Source organism: Sapajus apella, unplaced genomic scaffold, assembly GCF_009761245.1.
Source record: "Sapajus apella isolate SASKATOON/1434 unplaced genomic scaffold, GSC_monkey_1.0 scaffold35, whole genome shotgun sequence".
Classification (NCBI taxonomy): domain Eukaryota; kingdom Metazoa; phylum Chordata; class Mammalia; order Primates; family Cebidae; genus Sapajus; species Sapajus apella.
This window is the reverse complement of record NW_022436975.1, coordinates 9,852,680-9,877,263: the sequence shown is the minus strand read 5'-3', so window position 1 is coordinate 9,877,263 and position 24,584 is coordinate 9,852,680.

The window sequence follows — 24,584 nt, the reverse complement described above, 5'->3', positions numbered from 1 at the left end:
AAAAAGTCATATAAGCCCTAATTTTTATCCAGAATAGCTCTCTTCTTTCAAAGCTGGACTCTCTCCACTTTCTGTGTACTGTTGATCATTCTACACTACTTACATATAGCTGTTTATTTTTAATGTTTAAAAATATTTTTATAATATTTAAAAATAAATATTTTTATTTTTAGTGTATATTTGTTATCTGCAGGAACTAGTTCAATACCAAGTAGCCTGTCATTATGAGAAGTGGAACTGTCATAATATAATTTTTAAAGATGATACATTTGGGTGTTAAATAATGTTTCCAACTAAATATACAAATCAAATATTATGTTATTATGTTTTGATAAAAATGTTTCATCCATCGAATTATATTTAGCCCTTGAGGGTAGATCCTCTGTCCTCTGGCTCTCTGTGATCTTATGTCCTATCACTGGTACTCAAGATAGATTTGATAATATTGAAGAAAGCTAATATTCTGTAAGAAACCCACTTTCATAGCTCTATTTTACAAATTGGCAAATGATAGCTAACTGGCCAACTCTGACCCACTGCCTGTTTCTGTGCAGAAATTTTTATGGAACACAGCCAAGCTCATTCATTTATATACTGTCAATGGCTGCTTTCACACTACAATGGCGGAGTTGAGTATTTGTAACACACACTGTATGGTAAGCAATGCCCAATATTTATGGGGTATAGCACTCGACAAACAAGGTTTTCCAATCTCTGCTTTAGGTAAGTGTGAAACAATCACCAATAGTTAAAAGAATCAGTTATAAGTTCATGCTCTATTGCATGTGAACACTTTGAAAGACATCTTCCCTTTTTTGAAATATGCTAGACAATGTATTCATTAATAATGGCCTCACAAAGACATCCATGGCCTAATCCCTGGAACATGTGTATATGTGACCTTATGTGCCAAATGGATTTTACAGATGTGATTAATGGTATAGACCTTGAGATATAGAGACTATTTGGGATGATTCAGATAGATCCAATGCAATCAGAAGGGTCTATAAAAGCAAGAACCTTTTCTAGCTGGGATGTGACAACAGAAGAAGGGTGAGAGAGATAATAATGCTTCAGATGTAAAAAAGAGAAGGGGCCCTGTGCCAAGGAATGCCAATAGCTTCTAGAAGCTGAAAAAGGCAAAGGATTCTCCCTTAGAGCCTCCGCAATAGAACATAGATCTATTGACACCTTGATTTTATTCCAGTGAGACCTGTGCCAGACTTATGATCTGCAGAACTGCGAGATAATACATTTATGTTATTCCAAGCTGTGAAGTTTGTAGTGATTTATTATAGCCACAATAGAAAACTAATACATCCACATATTACAATGTACATAGGAATGGACTCATTTCAAAATTATTCGAAAAAATACATAAGTTAGCTAGCCACAGAACAGAGCAGAACATCTCTTGCTGACTCAGCTTTATTTTTGTAGCAACATATTTGGAACAGGTACCTTTGTATCTGTTTCTGCCATCTGTGATGCCTGAAATCGTTAGAAAAAAAATCATGTGTGGAAGGAAGGAAGCTCTGAAGACTTTCATTGGGTTATGGTTGCCAGGGAAACCATTTTACTTGGTAATCAATATGTTCAGTGTGTCTCTGTTGCTGTGTGCTTAACTCCTAAAGATACCATTGCAGAGTGGATCCCTAGAAAACACTGGGTAGGAAAAAAAAAAAAACCTTGAAATATTAGCTTCAATGAAGGAAAACCTGGATAACGTATTCTTATGAATCTGAAAAAAATTTAAGAAAACAAATAACTGCTTAATATTTGTGCCAATTGAATAGAATGGGATTCACTTTTTAATAGCAAGTTGGCACAGCTAAGTAAGGTCCCTGAGATTCTCTTGCAATGTCATGAAGCAAAAGGGCAGCTCTCCTAGCAAGAAGCCAAGGTTTCCTTTTAAAAATTTCTCTATCTTTATCCAGATGTTTTCCTCCAGAATTGAAAGACAATTCTAATAAATAAAAAAATGAAACAGGCTTGTAGTGTTTAAGGCTCCAACTCAATACAGATGATTAAATTCTATTCACTGTCACAGAATCAAAGATTTCTTTACACAACTGAGGAAATGAAGTCCTATAGAGAGCAGATAACTTAGTACTGCTTGGAACTAGAGGAAATGGAAGAAGTGCTGAAAGAGGGGCTGGGGCACCAGGGGCCTGTTTTGCATGTTATGTTTTGAGGCTGTTAGAGGACCTTTTCCTAAAGAAGATAAAGTTGACTCTTGACTGCTCAACTACAGCTTGCGTATCTCAGGTTAGCAGATGGCAATATAAGAGCAGAAGTGGGACAGAGTGACAGGATGATGCTCACTGTGCTAACACTTTCCAGGTTATCAAGGGTTGGTTCTTGAGACACATTTTTGTTTTAGGATCATATATGGTCATTCCAAGTCTCAGAATCTGAAGGATTTAACACTTGCACATCAGTACAGCTGCTTTTACTTTTTGCATTTAAATACGTTTGAAATACGTTATTGTGAGAATGATTAAATTTGAAATTATCTTGGTAAGGGAGGCAGACAACAACATGACACAAAGTGATGAAATAATAAAGAGCAAACATAAAAAAAATGTGAAAAATCCCTCTAAGTGGAGAATTACAAGTAGATAAACACGTGACATTATCTATGTTTGTTCAATTTAATCAGAATTTTACTTTTACATTAGGTTTCTTTTTTTTAGCTAAGTGAAATTCTTGAACTGTATTATGAAAGATGAAGTGCAGGGAAGGATATATTGATCTAATTTCTCTTTCAAAAGACAACAGCTAATAAATTTAAAAGACTACATTTAGATTTGTACATAGTCCTAGATGATCAAAAAAGAATGTCAAAATATTTAAGTGGAGATATACTAGCAATAAGATTTCAGGACTGTTTAAAGAGGATAAAAATTGAATTAAAAGATACACAGTTATATAGTTCCCACATGGGTGTCCTCTAGTTTTTCCTGGCAGCTACAACTTCTGAATTAAAAATCAGATGTTTCCAGATAATATTTCTGGTTCTCACAATATTTCTGGTTTGGGCCCCTATCGACTTGAAGATATGGCTTTAATGATTGCATTCTTGAAATATTAACATGTATCTACTACTTCAGACATGTTGATGCTCTTATAAGAGCTATATACATCCACAGTTGGGAAGTGGCTTTAACTTCAATTCTCTTTGACTACATAATCCTAAATTCTATCCTTTTTATCATTACTCAAACACAATACTCTTTTGCTGTAGTGGATATTTCCTTACATGCCTTCTGGGACAGTAAGTTCGGATTCATTAATTAATTCCTCCAGGGAAGGGTTTGTTGGTTGGAGAGTAGCTTCTCTGGAGCTCTGTTCTTACAAAAAAAAAAAAAAAATCACAAACTTACCTCTCAAACTTAGCGCTCAAGTAAGTCTTAATATCTCCTTTGAGACTGCTTCCAAAGCTTGAAAGAGGAAAGGAAATGAAATTATTTTATCTTATTATTTTTAAATAAAATTTATTTTTAGACCAGTTTTAGATTACAAAAAATTGTGAAGATAGTACAGAGGGCTCTCCTATATCTAGTATTCAGTTTACCCTTTTGTTCACATCCTACATTAGTATGGTACATCTGTCACAATGAAATAAGCAGTATGGACATGTTATTAACTAAAGGGCATACTTCATTCAGATTTCCTCAGTTTTTACCTAATGTCTCGTTTATACCCCCGGATTCCATCCAGGACACACTTTGTATTTAGGTGTCATCTCCCCTTAGTTTTTTTTTTTTGACCGTGACAGTTTCTCAGACTTTCCTTGCTTTTGATGACCTTGACAGCTTCAAGGAGCCCCAATCAGGTATTTTTGTAGAATGTCCTTCAATTAGGATATTTCTGATATTTTTATTATGATTAGACTGGGATTATATATTTTGGAGAGGAAGACCACAGTGTTGAAGTACCATTTTCTTCACATAATACTATAGATGAATAATCTCAACATGACTGACTGATCGATGATGATTTTTACCTTGATCACCTGGTTCAAGCAGTGTTTTGTGGTGTTCTCCACTATGAAATTATCCTGTGAGGGTACTTCCAGAAGACACTAGCATATGAGTTGATGAACTGAATAAAGCAATTGTCCTCCCCATTGTGGGTGAGCAACATTCAATCTGTCGAAGGGCACGCACAGAACAAAAAGGCAGAGGAAGTTTTAATTTGCTCTCTTTCTGACTGATTGAGCTGATACATCAATCTATTCCTGCCTTTGGTGTTCCTGGTTCCCAAGCCTTCAGAACTGAACTAAAATCTACACCATTGGCTCTCACATTCTCAGACCTTTGAACTTCACCACTGGCTTTCTGGGATATTCAGCTTGTAGACGGCAGACAGTAAGACTTCTTAGTCTTTAAAATACTGTAAACCAATACTTTATATCAATACCAATAAGTCTCTGTTGAGATGTATCATTTCCTATTGATTCTGTTTCTCTAGAGAACCCTGACTAACACAGGTGCACACAGGTTTGGGATCCTTAAATCTCCTTAGAGAATTAAAATTCTCTTTATAATTACATAATACTTAACTTTATATTTGAAAGTTCTTGTTGTTCTAAAGTCTTCTTTATCTTAAATTAATATAGCTACTCCAGGTTTTTAAAATTAGTATTAGAGTGTCATATCTTTCTCTATCCCTTTACTTTTAACCTATCAGAGTCTTCATATTTTTTTTTTTCATTTTGAACAGTTTTATTTATCTCTGAGTTTTTGTTTAATAACAAAACAGTAATTTTGGCTGGGCACAGTGGTTCATGCTTGTAATCTCAGCACTTTGGGAGGCCGAGGCAGGTGGATCATTTGAGGTCAGGTGTTCAAGACCAGCGTGGCCAACATGGTGAAACCTTGCCTATACTAAAAATATAAAAATTAGCTGGGCATGGTGGTGCATGCCTATAATTCCAGTTACTTGGTAGGCTGAGGCACAAGAATCACTTGAACAACAGAGGCGGAAGTGAGCCAAGATGGCACCACTGCACTCCAGCTTGTTTGAGACTCCGTCTCAAAATTAAATAAATAAATAAAAAATAATAACAATGCCACAATATCCTTGTGTATGTCTTCCTATATACATGTGTAAGGTTTTTCTCTAGAGTTTATGCCCACAAGTAAAATTATAGGGCCTGAACCTATTTAGTTTAATACTAACAAATTTGTTCAGGGGCTGAGAGTTTCAACTTCACCATCCATCCCAATAAACACTTGATTTCATTAGGCTTTAAAATTTTTGTTAATATATTTTAAAAAAAATAGTGTCTCACTTTTACATTATATTTCTCAATCATTGTAAGATCTAGTAACTTTTCTTATGTTTGTTAAATATTGTTTCCCTATTGAATGAACTGTTAAATTTTATGCTTAGAATCTTTATATTTAAGTGGGTTTCTTATAGACTATATATAATAGTCTCTTGCCTTTTATCCACTATGACAATCTTTGTCTCTTCCTTGGTAAATAAAAACTATTCAAAGTGGTTGATGATTCTGATGCGAAGATTGCTATAATCCTTTTCCTTGTTTCTCTATAGATAAGATGATTTATTTTCTCTAGCTTCTTTCAAGTTTTCTTCTTTGTCTTTGGCTTCCTGCAGTGTGAATACAATATGCATAGGTATAAATTTGTTTTGTTATTTATCCTTCTGGGTGTTCTCTGAGCTTGCCAGAGTTGTGGTTTGTTGCCTGCCACTAATTTTGGAAAATCCTGATCATTATCAGCTCAAAAATTTCCTCTGCTCCATTTTCTCTTTATTTTATTTTATTTTTATTTTTATTTTTTTTAAAGGAAGAAAGAGAGAAAGAAAAAGAATAAAAAAGACAAAGAAAAAGAAAAAAAAAGAATAAAGGAAAGGAAGAAAGAGGAAGAGGAAGAGGGAGAAAGAACAGGGGTGTTGCTTTATTGCCCGGGCTAAAATGCAGTCTAAAAATGGGTATGCCTGTAATTATGTTTAATAATAGAGACATTAAAAAAAAATGAGGGAAGAAAATAATTAACAAGCAGCCAACCAATATTTCATTTAAACCTGTAAATACGTGTGATGTAGTACTGATAAGAGTGTATATTTTATGTATTTAAAGTGGAGAGTTCTATGAATGTTAATTAAGTCTACTTGTTCTGGATCTGAGTTCAAGTCCTGAATATCGATGTTAACTTTCTGTCTCATTGATCTGTAAGTCTCCCACGATTATTGTGTGGGAGTCCAAGTCTCTTTGTAAGTCTTATATATCTGGGTATTTCTGTATTGGGTGCATATATATTTAGGATCTTTAGCTCTTCTTATTACATTGATCCTTTTATCTTTATGTAATATCCTTCTTTGCTTCTTTTGATCTTTGTTGCTTTGAAGTCTATTTTATCAGCAAAAATTGCAACTCCTGCTTTCTATTTATTTATTTTTGCTCTCCATTTGGTTGGTAAATTTTTCTCCATCCCTTTGTTTTGAGTCTTTGTGTATCCTTGCATGTAAGATGGATCTGGATGTAGCATACCAATGGGTCTTGGCTTTTTTTGCCTGTCTGTGTCTTTGGATTGGGGGATTTAGTCGATTTAAATTTAGAATTAATAACTATATATATGAGTTTGATGCTGTCATTTAATGTCAGCTGGCTGTTTTGCCCATTAATTGATGCAATTTCTTAATTATGTTGATGTTATTTATTTTTTGGCATTTTTTAGAAAGGCTGATACTGGTTGTTCCTTTCTATTTGTAGTGGTTCTTTCAGAAGCTCTTGTACAGCAGGCCTGGTGGTGATGAAATCTCTGAGTGCTTGCTTGTTCACAAAAGATTTTATTTTTTCTTCGCTTATGAAGCTTAGTTTGGCTGGATGTAAAATTCTGGGTTGAAAGTTCTTTTCTTTAAGGATGTTGAATATTGGCCCCCACTGTCTTCTGTCTTGTAGGGTTTCTGCTGAGAGATCTGCTGTGAGTCTGATGGGCTTCCCTTTATGGGTAACCTGACCTTTCTCTCTGGCTGCCCTCAGTATTTTCTCTTTCATTTCAACCCTGGTGAATCTGGCGATTATGTGCCTTGAGGTTGGTCTTCTTGAGGAATATCTTTGTGGTGTTCTCTGTATTACCTGGAGTTGAATATTGTCCTGCCTTGCTAGGACAATAATATCCTGAAGCGTATTTTCCAGCTTGGATTGATTCTCTTCGTCACATTCAGGTACACCTATCAAGCGTAGATTAGGTCTTTTCACATAGTCCCATATTTCTTGGATACTTTGCTCATTCTTTTTTATCCTTTTTTCTCTAATATTGTCTTTTTGTTTTATTTCATGAAGTTGGTCTTCGACCTCTAATGTCTTTTCTTCTGCTTGATCAATTTGGCTGTTAAAACTTGTGCATAGCTCGCGAAGTTTTCGTGTTGTATTTTTCAGCTCCATTAATTTACTTATATTCCTCTCTAAATTGTGTGTTATTTTTAACATTTCGTCAAACCTTTTTTCAAAGTTCTTAGTTTCTTTGCATTGGGTTAGGACAAGTTCTTTTAATTCCCAGAAGTTTCTTATCATCCACTTTTTAAAGTCTGCTTCTGCTAATGGAACACAGTCTTTCTCCATCAGGCCTTGTTCTGTTGCTGATGACGAACTGTGATCCCCTGTAGAGGGAGAGGCATTCTGATTTTGGGTATTCTCAGCCTTTTTAGGCTGGTTTCTTCCCTTCGTTATAAATTTATCCATCTGTGGTCTTTATAATCACCGTCTCTATAGTTGGGTTTCTGAGTGGACGTCTAACTTGTTGATTCCCAGTGCTAGAATCTGAGCAACCCACTGTGCCAGCCAAAACAGCGGCTTTAAGATTGATGGTGCTTTTCTGACTCTGCACCAAGAACCACCGCTCCAAGGCAGCGGCAAAACCACCTCACTGGCCTCAAGAGTCGCGCTGGTGACACGTGGGGCTCCTCCACTGGGAATCTCCTGGTGCGTGAGCAACAAAAATTGATCTGAAAGTGTGGCGTCCTCTCGTTCTCTGCTCTTTCAGTGGGAGCTACAATCCTGAGCCACTAGTGATCAGCCATCTTGGATCTCTCTCCTATTTTTATTTTTTTTATGGTGAAAAGATATACATATATTTAGAATTAGCCAGTTGGACTCAGTTTAGATGATCCCAATTTTGTTGGCAACATCCAAAGCATCGTAATCAGGAGCCAGTCGAACATATGCCTTCTTCTCTCCATCAGGCCAGTATTCCCATTGTATGTATGCTACACTTTTTGAAAACTGTCCCGCATTAACTAGATGGTCCTGTTCTGTGTTAGTCATTCTTTTTCTAATTTAATTTCAGTTTGAAAACATTCTATTGACCTATATTCAAATTTACTGATTCTTTCTTTGACCATATCCAGTCAATGTTTTTGATTTGTAGCATTTCCTTTAAATTTCTTTTGAAAGTTCCATTTTTTTTCTTCTTACATAACTATGCTATCTTACATACTGTCCACTGTTTTCATTAGGCTCTTTAGCATATTAATCACAGGATTTTAAATTCTCAGAACTCCTTAAAGTGCTATTTGAATCATTCAGACTGTGGCCTTGATTCTTCCTCTGTTTTTGTTGCAGAGTCAAGGCCACTTGGTTCTTAGTAAACTAAAAACTACCCTTATCAGGGATCCAGGTGACCGTTATAATCTTTTGAGCAGAAACATCAATTCCTGTCTCAGAGTTCAAAATGGTTTTCCACAGCTGAGAGATTCAGCCACACAATACTGCATCCTGCCAAAATCGGGCCTCTGCTCTGCAGCGGGCATAGCATTAGTAGTTGTTTAGTTAACAGAAACTAACTAGTTGTTTAGTTAACAGAAACTAACTTCAGTTTCCAATTAACAAAGGTCAAATCAGAGTGAAACAGTAAAAATCAATAGGATCTGAACAGATATTACTGGAGAAATACCATAATGCCCTATTCTAATGAATATAGAAATATGATTAAAAATAAACAAAAACGGGCTGGGCGCGGTGGCTCAAGCCTGTAATCCCAGCACTTTGGGAGGCCGAGGCGGGGGGATCACGAGGTCAAGAGATCGAGACCATCCTGGTCAACATGGTGAAACCCCGTCTCTACTAAAAATACAAAAAATTAGCTGGGCATGGTGGCGCGTGCCTGTAATCCCAGCTTTTCAGGAGGCTGAGGCAGGAGAATTGCCTGAACCCAGGAGGCGGAGGTTGCGGTGAGCCGAGATCGCGCCATTGCACTCCAGCCTGGGTAACAAGGGCGAAACTCCGTCTCAAAAAAAAAAAATAAATAAATAAAAATAAAAACAAAGTGTAGTTGAAGCCATTAAAGACACTTCCATTTGTTCCTTATGCTAAGTGCCTGTAGTCAGACTGACAGGGTGGGAGAGCACTGGGCCCACGACAAGACATCTTCAAAGTCCAGCCAAGAGAAAACTTGTTCAGGTTTAATATTTTTACAGCTTTGCTTTTCTGAGCATCTTTTCTGTATGCCACATTCTAAAACATCTGAATGAGCACATAGAAACTAAAGCAAAATATAAATCATTCTATACCACAATGTCTCATCAGAAGACGTAATTTTCAGTATATTTTTGTGATGTATGCTATGAGCCAGTTGGGCTCACATTTTCTTTTGTGTTTGTTGTTTCTTTACCTCTGGATCTTGGAGACTAATGGGTCCAAAAGAATGTAGACTGAGCCATCTACTTACGTTTGGACATACTTGCTCACTTTCTGAGTGTTTGCAAACAATTCTTTTGTTTTCTGATGCACCTTTGGCTACTATGTATTAGAATAAATATGCCTGGATTGAATGTTAATGATTTAATATTTGGGGACGATTATATCATGACATAAAGGAAGAGGTAAGAGGTAGATTTTAAGCTCTTAAAGCCAAGAAATGTATCTAAATCAAATTTTTCTCCCTCACCAGCCTATGAGCAAGAAGCAAACGTGAATATTGTAATTTCAGTGAAGAGTGAGCTATGGCCTCCTGAGGAAGAGTACAGTAGGACTGAAGATGAAGACTTGGAAGGAAGAAGAGTGTGGAGGAAGCACACTGAGAAGAGATGTTCCTGTGCAGGCACACCACCTGGTCTGAATCATGAAAACCCAAACACGGCCGGGTGTGTTGGCTCACGCCTGTAATCCTAGCCCTTTGGAAGGCCAAAGTGGGGGTGGATCACTTGAGCTCGGGAGTCTTGAGACCAGCCTGAGCAACATGGCAAAACCTCATCTCAACAAAAAGTACAAAAATTAGCCAGGTGTGGTGGAAGGATTGCTTGAGCCCAGGAGGTCAAGGCTGTAGTAAGCCAAGTTTGTGGCACTGCACTCCAGGCTGAGTGACAAACAGAGACCCTCTCTCTCAAAAATAAAATAAAATAAGTTAAATAGACACTAGCAAATTTCAACCTGATGAAATTTCATGGTCATGTCTGAATGAAGAGGACTGACTGTTCTGCTTACCATGTTGCTGGTACCATCCAGCGCCTGTGATCCTATGCAGACATGGCGGAAGCCAGATGCTTGGGTCAGTTTCACTCATTATCGGCGGTATTTTCAGCATTGCAGGGAAATGAACTATGGCCCTCTCAGAGCTCCAGGATAAGTTTTGTTCCAGGAACAGTGACTTTGTATTGTCAAGGTTAATAAAGGCACCTCTTGTTCACATGAGGTAGGAATGATTTTCGGCCAGCTCAGAGGGATGTGAAGTGTGAGGTAATGGCACCCATACTTCCAGCTTCCTCTGTGGACAATTAGGTGAGAGGAAAGAAAGCTGCAGAATATGATCAACAAGGCAGACACCTAACAAGCATGAATGAGCGTGTGCGTGTTTGAGTGAGAGAGTCAGGGACAGATAGGCAGAGATAAAGCCCAGAGACTCGCAGTGCTGTGATTTATTGTTTGATAAACTCAAGTGTTTGGAGTCCTGCAATTCAGTACGAAGACTAGAATCAAGACTTCAAAGTGCAGCTGCCCCCATTGCACTCCGGCTTCCACCCGCACAGACCTGATGTGTTCAATTTCTCAGCTCAGTGCTGTACCAACCATTGTGGCTGTGGTATGTTGATAGCTGGGAAATGATGATACCAGCTACTAAACCTGCCGGTCCTGCCGTTAGCTAGTGAGCTGATTTCTTTTCCCCTTTTACGTATCCATTTTTCTTTCAACACTTGGTAGAAAAGAACAGGTCAACCGTCTAGTTTGGGTAAAAAGCTAAAATTTTCTGATTATTGCAGTATTTTAGGGTAAAAATACACATGAGCCCTTAAGAGTTTCCCATCTTATCAGTGACTACTTGCAGAGCTTTTACCATGTGCAAAGCACTGGGCCGGCGTTAAATGTTGTAGAGCTCAGAACAACCCTAGGAGATGGCTTCTTTTATTACCTCCATTTCACAGTTGAAGTAACTGTCTTGTCCATGGTTCTAGAACTGGTACCTGTAAGAGCAGGACTGAGCCACAGGGCCTGGGGCCAGAAGTCATGCTCTTAGCCACCCTGTTCAAGGGCTTCTCTGTCTAGTGGCTTTTAAACTTGATCTTAGCCAAAAGGCTGAGAAGTGATGTCTAGTGGCTCTTAAAAAATTAGAAAGCATGATTTTTTTAGAAAGTAAAACAACATTGGAATATGTAAAGAAAATGCCAATATTATCCTCCACTAGTCTAAGTTAAACTATGGCAATAGGTAGGTCAGTCTCTTTCCAAACCATTTTTACTCTATTTTCTATGAAGATACACAATTGTAAGAGTTTTGTTTCTGTTTTTAATTTTACAAAATAGGATAATACAATATGCTTGATGTCACAGCTTTCTTTTTTACTTAGTAATGTCATGGACATTAAGTCAATATTCATAAATCTGAATCATTATTTTTCATAGCTAAGAAACATTTCTTAAGCAGGGAAATACATTCATTCAATCATTCTCCTGAAAATAGAAATTTAGGTTGTGTTTTTTAAACTTCATTTTTCGTCACTGGAAACAACACTGAAAAACAAATTCTTTGCCCATCTGTTCATGAGAACTAGGATATTTGTTTCTATATGTAGAGGCCACAAACTGTAATTATTAGGCCAAATGGTACAAAATTATTATGGTAAAATGTTAATGGATATTGACATGTTTATTGTCATTTGGTCTCTATCAGCAATGCACAAAAATTTCTCTTTCTCTACATTTTCAAGACAACCACTATTTTCTGTTAGCAGATGAATTGCTCTTGCCAGAATATTTTAATTACAACTGGTGCCATTGCTTTTTCCAGTTAACCAAAAGTCTTACTCCCCACGTGAGTCTCATAGTTGATAGCAAAGATATTTCCAACCCAGCCACACCAAATAAACAATCTTAATAAAAGGTGTTTTTACAACTTGTGGTCAAGCCCACCAGCCAGCCTTGCTTCAATGGGATTGCTCCTTCTCAATGCCATCGTAAGTGGAAATTCTGGAGCTGCTCCTCACATCCTGATGGTTTGCTTGAAATAGGGTTTATTTTAGTCTGTGAGCAACACTTTTGTCTATTTTTGAGAAGAGATGAAAGTTCTTATTTTAGGAGACTATCTCATCTTGGTCTTGGAGGAAGTCTTAATAAATAAATTTTATTTTTAAATTATGTCATAATCCAAACAAGGATTGGGAGTGGGAGAACCTTATGGGCCATCCCTAGAAGCTGGAACATCACAGTCCATTGAAAAGAATCCATTGTCTCATGGCTTACCTAATGCAATAGCTAGAAATGTGATCTAGCTGGGTGCTCAGGAAAAAGCAAACGAGTACAACATGGATATTGAGTAATAGCAGCATTTTCAACCATGTTGAGAGTAGAGTTGTTGTGAGAACAGTATGTAAAGTAATCAAGGTGATCAGTGATGAAATCCTGACATGGAATGTAAATTACTTGTGGTTGAAGACAAAGGAGAGTTTTGTGTTGGTTGACTCAGTTGACAGATATGAAAGCAAAGGAAGATATATGGTCTTAGAGTTGAGTTGAGACTCTCCATATAAGCTTCTCATCTTAAATGCACCATGGTGTACTCTGAGCAAATGATTTCACTTCCTAGGCCTCAATTTCTTTAACTATGTATTTACTTGGAATGGAAATAGATGTATGTACTCTAAGATTACAACTCTTAACTGGTTGTCTGCCAAAAGCATCCTTGTCATGCATTTAGATGGCGATATTTTTGCCTTTTTGGAGAAATTTGCAGTCATACATTCCATAGTTACAAATGACAGTGATCCGTCCAGTTCCCTATGCTTACTTCCTGTCATTTGTATATTTAAATTCCATTCATTCAAGGCTTAAAATGACATTGCCTTTTCTATTTAGATTATTCACATTAATCTCTGATAATAATACGTATAATTTATGGATCCCTAACTCTGGACCAAGTTCTTTACTTAATATATCCTCACAATAACCACTGGAGGGAAGTGCTGTTACCCCCATCAAGATGAGGGAATTGAGGTGAGGAGACTGGGCAGCCTGACTTAGCATGCCACAGAGCTGGGTTTAGGAAACATTTTCTTTGACCTGGAAAGAGTTTTAACAGTGAGCACAGTTATTAAAAGTTCAAATTAGCTTTTCTATTTCTGGGTTTTACATTTTCTCATGTATGTATCTATTATTTGTATTTCTCACTAGTATTTAAAAAATCTACAATTGTTGCTATGCTCAATGCTATTGTTTACAGTTATTTACCCAACTTTCTCACCTGTGTTCATATAATATTCAATAAATTTTAGGGATGCAAGTAATAATCTTATTTAAATCATTACTCTAAATATAAATATAAGAACCTTTAATAAAATAGAATTGATTATCTAATTGAAATTGAAACCGATTTTCTTAAACTTTTACAGACAAACATTCCTGAAATGACAGTGTAGATTGCCTTGTTTTTCCTAACAAAACTGTCCTTTTTAGTACTGGTTTATTTAATTGGACTCGAAAACAATTTCCAGATGAATAATGATCCTAAAGGAAACTGAGGCTTTGGTCTTAATTTATGATTCTTTGAGGGTATTTCCCATAGTTCTTAAAATCTTTCTATAAGAAAACTGAAAGAGTAGTTGAATATTTTCAATCAGGGTAGAAATGTTAGACGCTTTTTTGAGAAGTCTGGTGGAGTTTGTATATCAAGTAAATAGCTTTTATTTGCATACTTGGATAATAATATATTGGTATTTTGAATACTGTTGAGACACAATAGCCAGTATATTAATTCTGTCTTAAAAAGATACTTGCTCATACTTCAACACATTTAAGAGATAAATTTACAGCTAATTTTCTGTATGAAGAATTGCTTTGGCTTAATTATTTATTGGTATGCAGAAAAAATGTTCATTTTCTTTCCTTTAGAAAGATCCCAAGTAAATAACTCTACAAATATTGAATTGCTCATTTTTTATATTTTTCTGTTACTTTACTTAAAGCATAAATATTACTCATAGGAAGATGTGTAGTTGACCTATGTTGCATGTGAAGCTCATTTACTAAAACTTTCAAAGTTTGCAGGCATTCTTATGTAACATTGTCTATGGAACTTTAAAATCAGCAGCACCATAGGATATAAAGTTATTGAAATTGGGCCAATTAAAAAAATTGAAATTGAAATTGTTATGTCTTATTGAGAATATAATTTTCAGAGTCTAATTAGCATCATTAAAATGTACAAGTAGATGGTAGTGCTACAACCATCTACTGTTCTCATCTAGATTTTTTTTTCCAGGTAATATACTCCTTTGATTTAATCACTTTTTTGCCTGGAAAGGGAGCCAGCCAAAGAGCTGTTTGTACTGTTATCAATGATCATGATCACATCACCATAAAGAAACTCATAAAAAACATTTTGACTATAATAGTATCTCAAAAATGAGCTGCTAAATTGCCGTGTTCATTCATTCCCTGGCATGAGATGTTCAAATTACTTTCGTATACTTTGAAATCAGTAAGAATTGTGTTGTTGAAGGAGAAGAGTAGCACTCTAGTTTTTGTTTATGCTTTTGTTAAAAGCACAAATATAGCAATTTTTATCTTTGGGAAAGAGATGATTAAACTTATGGGGCATCATGGGAGAAACAAAATAAACTTACAGTTGAAAACTCAAATTAATATTAATGGCTGTGTCCTCACATTTGTGTGCAAAGGTCTCATGCACAGGCCTTCCGCTGCCATCACTTGACTGTTCTCTGATGTCTACTTGGCTTCCAATTACGGTCTAATAGGTATTTGTAAATATACACCTAAAAACAAGAAGCTCTTGGTCCCATACGAGGAACTAGAAAACCCAAGAATATGTATCAGAAGAAATCTGAAAGATTTAGGGGATTGTAAAACTGTCTTCTTCCAAATCATTCAGAAGGGGAAGCCTGCATTTCTTATTAGAAAACAAACACCCTTCTTCAATAATATTTCCTGGCGAGAATATTTTTCTAAATTCAGCATTTTTCTTTAGAGCAGTTCAAAGTATTAATGTGTACACACACACACACACACACACACACACACACACACACACACATTTTTAAAGTAAGATCTAATAGAAAAGGCGGAAGGAATAGGGGACAGGGCTTTTTGTTGTTTCTTGCCCCTCTCGTTGGGTCATTAAATTACATTGGGGAGGTCACCCTCAGTTTTTGTTTTCGGTTTTGAGATTAGACATTTTTAGGTGAATTGGGATGGTTATACTGGAGTATACTAGATGTACTGTGTGGTGCAGTTTTCAGCCATTTGAAAAGTATGAGGAAGTAGGAATCATAAGGAAATGATTCCCGAGTGTTTGTCCACTGGCACAGGTTTCCACATAAGGATTCATTATAACAAAGGAACCAAAGCACTCTGGGAACCAAGGCATGGGAATCACTGGTTCTCTCATGTACTGACATCCAGAGCAGCCACCTAATAGTGCCTTGGAACCACCCACTGAGGGTGCTGGGCCAGTTGGGGGCACAGAATACAATTGCATCAAAGCCATGAATATGATTCTGTGTCCACGATAGGAAGAACACATGGGTCTCGGAACCAGGGGTGGCCCTGCATCACTTTCAGTGATCACTTAGGGAGTTTGTTCCTCCCATCCCCCACAGCTCTAGGTTATGGAAGTTTAGAGGTCCTGGTTCTTAAAGATGGATTATTTCCACCCAAGGACGTAGCAAGCATTCTAATGAATTAGGGGCTGCTACTGCCTCCTGGACATTTCAGACACTTTGTGCCAAGGAATTCCAGACAAGAAGGGGCATTGATCCTTGTCAGGAGGAGCGAGGGAGGACTGCTGTCACACAATAGGAAGAGAAGAAGACATTTGGCATCCAGGTGACCCAGCTGGGTGCTCTTTTGTATGGCCTTGCTCCGCTTTGAGATGAATAGACAGTGCAGCAGGCATGGCCTGAGAAGTGCATGGGGCACCAGGGCTGAGGCTTCTCAGGGATGAGAGACTTCATCATGCCACCAGGTAAGCCACCAGGAGCAGCAGAAGTGCTGTCTCAAGCTAAGGGAAGTCTAGAATGCAGAGGGCAGAGAGAAAAGTATCAGTCTCAGCCAGTATCATCCCTGAGACCTGCATCAGAGGCAAGGCTGTAGTTTATGCAGCTGACTTTCCTCTTCTAAGCACACCCAGAGAAGAGAGGCCCTCTAAAACCCTGAAGGAGCTGCTTCCCAGGCTGCTCTAAAGCAATGGGTTCATGTGATGCAAAGCATGGATTGTGGTGGACGTGGAAAGGCACTGCCCAGATTATTGTTGGAGGAAGGATTTGTGTCCCAGTTGTCAGCACAGCCTCCAGCTGTCAGCTCCTAAAGGGTTTGCCTCATCTGCAGCATTGGTTCTTACAAAGGCCCATCTAAGAACTGATTTGAGGCAAGAGTATAAATTCCAGCCATTTCTTCCTGAAGCCAGTCAACTCTGCTGGGCCATGTATGCTGCAGAGCTTCTGGCTGAGCTGAGCCTGTGCTGTTTGTCTGCATGGTGGTTTGGCCTCTCCTCCTGCTCAGTTCTACTTCCTTTCCCTCTTGTTCACAGATGTTGATCCCCAGGAAATATCCAAATACAAAGCTCCACTTCAATGCCTACTTCTGGGTAACTGGCTAAGTTATGTCTGCTGAAGGATAACCTGCAACAACTCCAACTGCCTTCACTAGTGGCATTTAGCATATAAAAAATGTTTTTTTTTAAATCCCTAGTGAAAATTTTGACTTCAAATCGCACCTGATTATCATGGCCTTAATATAGACTGTCAGTATAGATTCTCTGCACTTCCCTTAATATAACCATGTCGACGCAGAAAAGAAAGAATGCACAACATTGCTGATCAAACCTTGCTGTGTTAGGAAGTTTTGCTAACTGCAAGGCCAGTGAAACTGGATTAAAATATTGCGGTGGCATAATAGAAAATCTAGCCCAGTTTCCTTGGTATAATTATGGCAAGGTGCTGATTCAGCTGATGGAGCTAGCACAGTCATAGTGCAGTTGCTTGCTCACTGACATCTCAGCTAATATTTCATATTTACTAGATGAATGAAATTACTAAATGTCTAAAATAGGTACATTGCTAACCCTTACTTTGCTGAGCACCAACTGCTAGTCCTGCTTCTGGGTTTAGAGAAACCTACAAAGTGAGTCACTGGGTCCTAGTAGAAGTTTATTATGGGGTCCCGGAGGCAGGGAGCTGTCTCGGGTCCCTTTGGAGATTTAGTAAATCTCCAGTAGAACTCATCAACAGACAAATGCACACTTTCACCTATGTTTACATGAAACTATGTAGTTCAGCTGTGACCCTACTAGGGATCCATAAATTCTTGCTTAAAGAATGGTTGCAATAGGAATTCAATTGTTTTTAGTGCAATTTCCCAATAACAGATATTTTTTAAAAATGAATACTGAATTATGTAGTTGCCTATTACATGCTATTTTCCACATGGTATTTTCCACTTGGTATTTTCCACTTGAATTCGAGTAAACTGCATGCAGAACCAGAATAAAAGTTATGACTTTGAGCTTTCTCCTTGAGACTTATTCCGCTATGCAGGGAATTCCCAGCATATCACATTTTCCTACAGTTCATCAGAAAGTTGCTTCAAGAGTATTTCCTCATATCTCAAACTGAATTCCCCTAAAGATCCATCAGGAGGGCAGTCATGAGAAAAAATTTCAACATCACAAGTTTATGCTTAAATATTATCTTCACAAGAGACTGTAAACTAAACATCAACACAGATCTCCATGGGGTTTCTGGCTATTCCAAGTATATTGCAAGTAGTCATGAAGTTGCACAATGCTTTGCTGTAGTCTCTTGATAAACAAGAACCCGATATATGTGGCAGCCTTGCCACGCTGATTTAAAAGGAGGCAGTGTCTTTCAGGACCAGAAAACACCTAGCCTGACAGTTTGAAAGGTGATGAAATGCTCTTACTCTAGACAAGTCTGGGAATTTATGGAATATGCTGTCTGTGCTCAGCATATCACCACAGAATGTGCAAAGCAGTGAAATAGAATCTTCTATCCATCCCAGACAGACAAATGGTTTCTTTCTGCTTTCTGGTTTGCAGTTTAACTACTTTATGTCAGATCGGACTTCAGCCTTGGATGTTTCCCAACCAATGTTCTCTCAGTACAGGGATGATGAACAGAATTTGTTTCAAGTATCAAATAAATGTCAATCTCCTCTCACCCCTGTCAAGTGAGGCATTGCACTTTGGTGCCCAGTTTTATTTAAATGAGCCTTAAAATCCTCAGCTGTGTTGCTAATATGGGTCAAGATATTGATTCCCCTAGTTTGGCTGCGAGTGGCTTTTCATGAAAAGCATCGACTCAGCTGTTCAACTCAGCCGAACTACTTTACATGCTCAGAATGTGTTGCTTTTGCTGCTGAGTCGTGAAAATCAAAGAGGATCCTTTAGTCACTGCAAGTCTGCTGAGATTACTGTTGAGGTTTTAGTTCCATGTTGCAGAGCTGGGAGAAGAAAAAGAAAAATGATAGCTTTCATCACCATAGGGGACCTGCTTCATGCTTCCCCCATACAAAAACACGAGAACAGACTCTTGCATGTGTTATTTTAATGCAAGCTTTCACAGGTAGTGTCTACAGAACTTTCTCTGAGTCACTGACCACATAATTTACCACAGTTCTCTCTTGTAAGTAGGCAGCTCAGCAGTGAAGAGAAACTGCTATGACTTGTTTTGGCTGCGCACTCGAAAAATTAGTGATTAGTCAGGGTGCAGAGATCGTGATAAACATAATTTCACAATGTAAACACACAAACAAACCCAAACTATCCACTTTGGGAAGGCAGATTGTAAATTCCCTGTCAGAGATGGCTATAGTTAACGAGATTCGGTAATAGCGCAGTGTGTACCAGTAAACATCTTTATCACTGACATCATGATCAAGCTGTTAAGTCCTAGCCCTGAGACTGATGGTCTGCTCTGGGGAGACTGTAACCATTTACATTCTTGGGGAATCAAACCAGGGCAATACATTTTTCCAAAACATTAAATGGGAGTATTGCAGCTCTGAACAGTGTAGATGACTACATGATATCCTGGGGCTCTAGGAGTACATTCATTCTGCTTGGCCGAACACTTGACTGGCCTTAGATCTTCAGTGACTTACCAACAATGTGAATAGTCCTTTTGGGATGTTGGGGAGGGTCATTTGCTGTTTCTTTCATTAAAAAATTTTTTTGGGGCGCGGTGACTCAAGCCTGTAATCCCAGCACTTTGGGAGGCCGAGGCGGGGGGATCACGAGGTCAAGAGATCGGGATCATCCTGGTCAACATGGTGAAACCCCATCTCTACTAAAAATACAAAAATTAGCTGGGCATGGTGGCACATGCCTGTAGTCCCAGCTACTTGGGAGGCTGAGGCAGGAGAATTGCTTGAACCCAGGAGGCGGAGGTTGCAGTGAGCCGAGATCACCCCATTGCACTCCAGCCTGGGTAAAAAGAACGAAACTCCATCTCAAAAAAAAAAAATTTTTGTTTTAGAGACAGGGTCTTATTCTGTTGCCCTGGCTGGAGGTGCAGCGGCACGTTCATGGCTCACTGCAGCCTCAAACTTCTAGGCTCAGGCTGTTTCCACCTCAACCTCCCAAAGCAATGGGACTATATACGTGAGCCACAGCACCCAACCTCATTTGCTGATTATTACAGTGGTTGCATGCTTAAATACCCAAAGATTTCCCACTCATAGTTCCCAACACAAGGTTTAGAAAAGTCTGAAATCCAATCTCAATTATATATATTTGTGTGGGTACATATACACGTATTTCAAAGCATAAACAAAGAAGTGATGAGCTTCAATATTCAAACTTTGCCACACAGCTGGACAGCACAGGCTGTAAGATGTCTTGCACATGCCTTCGCTTTATTGGAAACATAGCAGATACTCCAAAATCAGGGTAATTTTTAACTTGTTTAAAAATAATAGTTGCACTATCATAATCTACTCCACTATACTTCTAATACTAGCAGCCATTTATTGGGATTGACTGTGTGAAGAAAGGTTGACATGTTTAATTCTCAAAAAATTCTAGAAGTTAGATATTTTTTCCATTTTATTTTTTTAAAAGGATAGAAGTTAAGCCACTTGTCTAAGGCCACATGACTGAGGCCATACAGTCATGTTTTGAACAAATATTGGTCTGTTTACAAAGACAAGGCTATACCTGTGCTTACTGATGTGCGAGGCACGTAAGCAATAACCACACATGGCTTCTGAGTACTAAGAATGGGAAATATAGATAGCCCAAGTTGAAATATTCTGTGAATGTAAAATACACACCAGGTTTCAAAGACAGTGTGAAGAAGAAAGAATATGTAGTATCTCAATAATTATATTTTGATTAGATGTTGAAATAATTATTTGTATATATTGGGTTAAATAAAAAATATATTATTAAAACTATTTTCACTGTTTTCTTTTTTAAATGCAGTTATTAGAAAATTTAAAGTACATATATGGCTTATATTACATTTCCAATAGACAGAGGTGTGCTAATCTCTAGCCCATTTTAAGACATCTTCAACTTTTACAAGTAAACATTGCTTTGGACCTCAGAAATTTCTTTTTCTTTTCTTAAAATAAAAAACCTCAGTGGTTGAAAATTTTAAAAAGTGTTAGACTGGTTTTACAATTCACTGTTTATAAGATAAGGATAAAATACAGTTTTGCCTTTTAACTTCTCTTTTTTAAGACTGCAATGTAATTACTTTTTGTCTTCTTCATTTTCTTCAAGAGTCCACTGTTTGTTTGTTTGTTTGTTTGTTTGTTTGTTTTGGTAGATGACCTATAGGAGTACAGCGAAGAGGTCTTCTAGTACAATGTTTTCCTCTTTAAAAGTCTTTTTTGTAATTCATCATTTGCAAAATATGCATAATCACATGGAGCCTTTCTGAAATCCGTACCAAAAAAAGACAGGAAATTATAGCAGGTAGCTATAGTACTGCATCAAGTATTTAAATCTGCATTTCTCAACCTTTAGGAGTATAAAATTTAGAATAGTACACTTTTCTTAACACATCTCACAATAGCATTAAATATTGTTGTATGTATGTATGATAGTTGAAAATGGAGTTCTGACATTAGATTGCATGATAATCCCAGGAGGTCCACATTTTTAGGTCCTATCCCTAATGGCCCATCATTGCAGTGACTGGAAGCACAGCATCTCCAGACTGAATCTCCACTACCATCTCAAAACATCAGATATTAGTATAGACAAAAACTATGGCAAATGTTTCAGATCAGACCTCCCATTCAATTCAAGAAACTTAATCTTAAACCCTTGCTGATGCCACTGGGAAGACAGGCAATAAAGATCAATGAACACATTCCACTGGTTTCTGAGTTGGACATTTTGTGTTCAGAAATAGTTATAACTTGATTCTTGGAGAAGACATGTCCAGGATGAGGCACACCAATAGAGCATTGCTCCCCCATGCCAGGTCACTCATGGACCTCTCTTCCTTCATTGGTTTTAATGTGAAGGAAGTTTAAGTTTCCTTATTTTTATGATGCATTTTTTTTGTACAACATATTGTTTATTGTTGTTGATCAAAGGGTTTAATTTCATTCCAAATTCAGCCACAGAATCCAAGCCTAAGGCCTCTATGACAGCGGATTTCCAAAGTTCCACAATGTATGACTTGCTCTTTAGCAACAAGTAATGTGGATGAGGCAACTAAACCTGCTCCGGTACAAACCAAACCAAAACACTGACTCACTACCAAGGGTTGCAACAAAGGACTAAAGTGCTAGGTGAGTTTCTAAATCTATTCCTAATAATCATCTAACTGCTAAACAGAAAAAGACATATATAAAAGTCATTTAATTAAATCTCTTCATTTAAGATACTATAGTGGTTATAATTTCACTCTTCTATAGAATCCTTTTATCACAGGGAAGGTTGAAATAATGGTTCCATTGGTGCAGAAAGATGTTCATAAACAACCTGGCATTTGCATTGATCCTTTGGTTCTTTCTTTAATTATTTTCCGAGGAAAAGATAGGACACTATTTGCTTATGCGTCTTTACAACACACTGTAATTGCACTTGGCTATCCATTTGTATCCAAGGAGCACTGCTATTAGTTTTCCTTCTCGAATACTCTGGAGGAGACAATATACCATTAGAGTAGCTTTCTTGTCTTTGAATTTGGCAGGATGTCTCTCAGTCTCACCTAAGAAAAAAACGCCTCTCACAAACAGAGCTATTTCCAAATATTTGGATCCTTCAAAGTGGCATTCTTCTTTAGCTGATTATTTGTGTGTGTGTGTGTGTGTGTGTGTGTGTGTGCGCGCGCGCGTGTATGTGTGTGTGTGTATTTGCATGTGTATGGTTATTCAGTCAAGCAGTGAAGCAAAATGCAATTTACCAAAACACATATCCCATGGAAGAATTTACAATACTTTTATCAGGAGAATGCTGTCATCCAAGAAATATGGTGTCAAAATGAATAATATTTACAGCATAAGTGTGATGAAGCACCCACCTGGAGAGACATAGAGTTTAAGACACCACGACTATGAAGATCAGAAGCAACCCTAAGCTTATATCATTTATGTGACCCAGAGACAGCAGGTAAACATGAAGGTTGAGTGCCTCACCTTGTAGATGTATGCTCCAAGATGTTGAGACTCATGTAGGTCAGCTCTCTTTGATCATTCCATTCTATGAAAGCTCACTAGAGAATACTGTAAATATTAACTAGAATAGCTTTAACTATGCACTTAAACTAGGGATCAGAGAGCCCTCTTGGAAACAAGGTGGGAGACGCTTCTTTTGTTTGTGTCTTTTTCTTCTCCCCTCATTTGGTACTTAAACAATTTGTGCAGAGGGAGTTAGAGAAAGCAAGTTTTTCCAGATCTATGCTCTTCACTCTATGATATAAATCTTTTTTATAATTTTTGCAGAAATACAATGGACTATAGTAAATAAATTAGAGCAATTAACTTACATGCCCTTACTGCAAAGTAGGTATATAGTAAAATAATTCCATGCAAGTTTACTAGTTACAACTCTTGCTTAGTTCTTTCCCCAATATTAAAGTTAATAAATACATATAGCAAAATTATTTTTGAGACTATTAGAACTCCCACTTGCAAGTAAGTGGGTATTTAGTTTTCTCTTCCTGTGTTACTTTGATATTTATTTTTCTGTTCCTGTGTTACTTTGCTCAGGATAATGGCCTTCAGCTGCATCTATTTTGCAGCAAAGGACATGATACCATTCTTTTCTATGGCTGCATAGTATTCCATGGCATATATATATACCACATTTTCTTTATCCAATTTATCATTGATGGGTATCTAGACTGACTGTATTAGTCCATTCTCATACTGCTATGAAGAACTGCCTGAGACTGAGTAATTTATAAAGAAAAGAGATTTAATTGACTCACAGTACCTCATGGCTGGGGAGGCCTCAGGAAACTTATAATCATGGTGGAAGGGGAATCGAACATGTTCTTCTTCACATGGCAGCAGGAAGAAAAAGTGCTGAGTAAAGGGGGAAAAGCCCCTTATAAAACCATAAGATCTCATGAGAACTCACTATCCTGAGGACAGCATGGCAGTAACCACCCCCATGATTCAATTACCTCCCACCAGGTCCCTCCCATGACAGATGGGGTTTACTGGAACTACAGTGCAAGATGAGATTTGGGTAGGGACACAGTCAAACCATATCAGTACCATATTTATTTATCTGTGTATGTAGAACCATCCTTGTACCCTGGTATAAATTCCACTTAATCATGATGTGTTAGCTTATTGATGTGCTGATGGATTCCATTTGCTAGTATTTTGTTGAGGATTTTTGCTTCTGTGTTTCGGGGATACTGGCTTGTAGTTTTTTTTTCATTGTTGTTGCCTCCTTGTCTGGTTTTGGTATTAGGGTAATGCTGGCCTCATAGGATGAGTTAGGGAGAATTCCCTTCTCTTTAATTTTTTGGGAGAGTTTGAGGAGGGTTAGGATTAGTTCTTCTTTGTTTGTTTGGTAGAACTTGACAGTGAATCCATAAAATTCTCAATTTTTCTTTTTCAGGAGACTTTTATTACTGATTTAATCTCGTTACTTGTTATTGGCCTGTTTAAGTTTT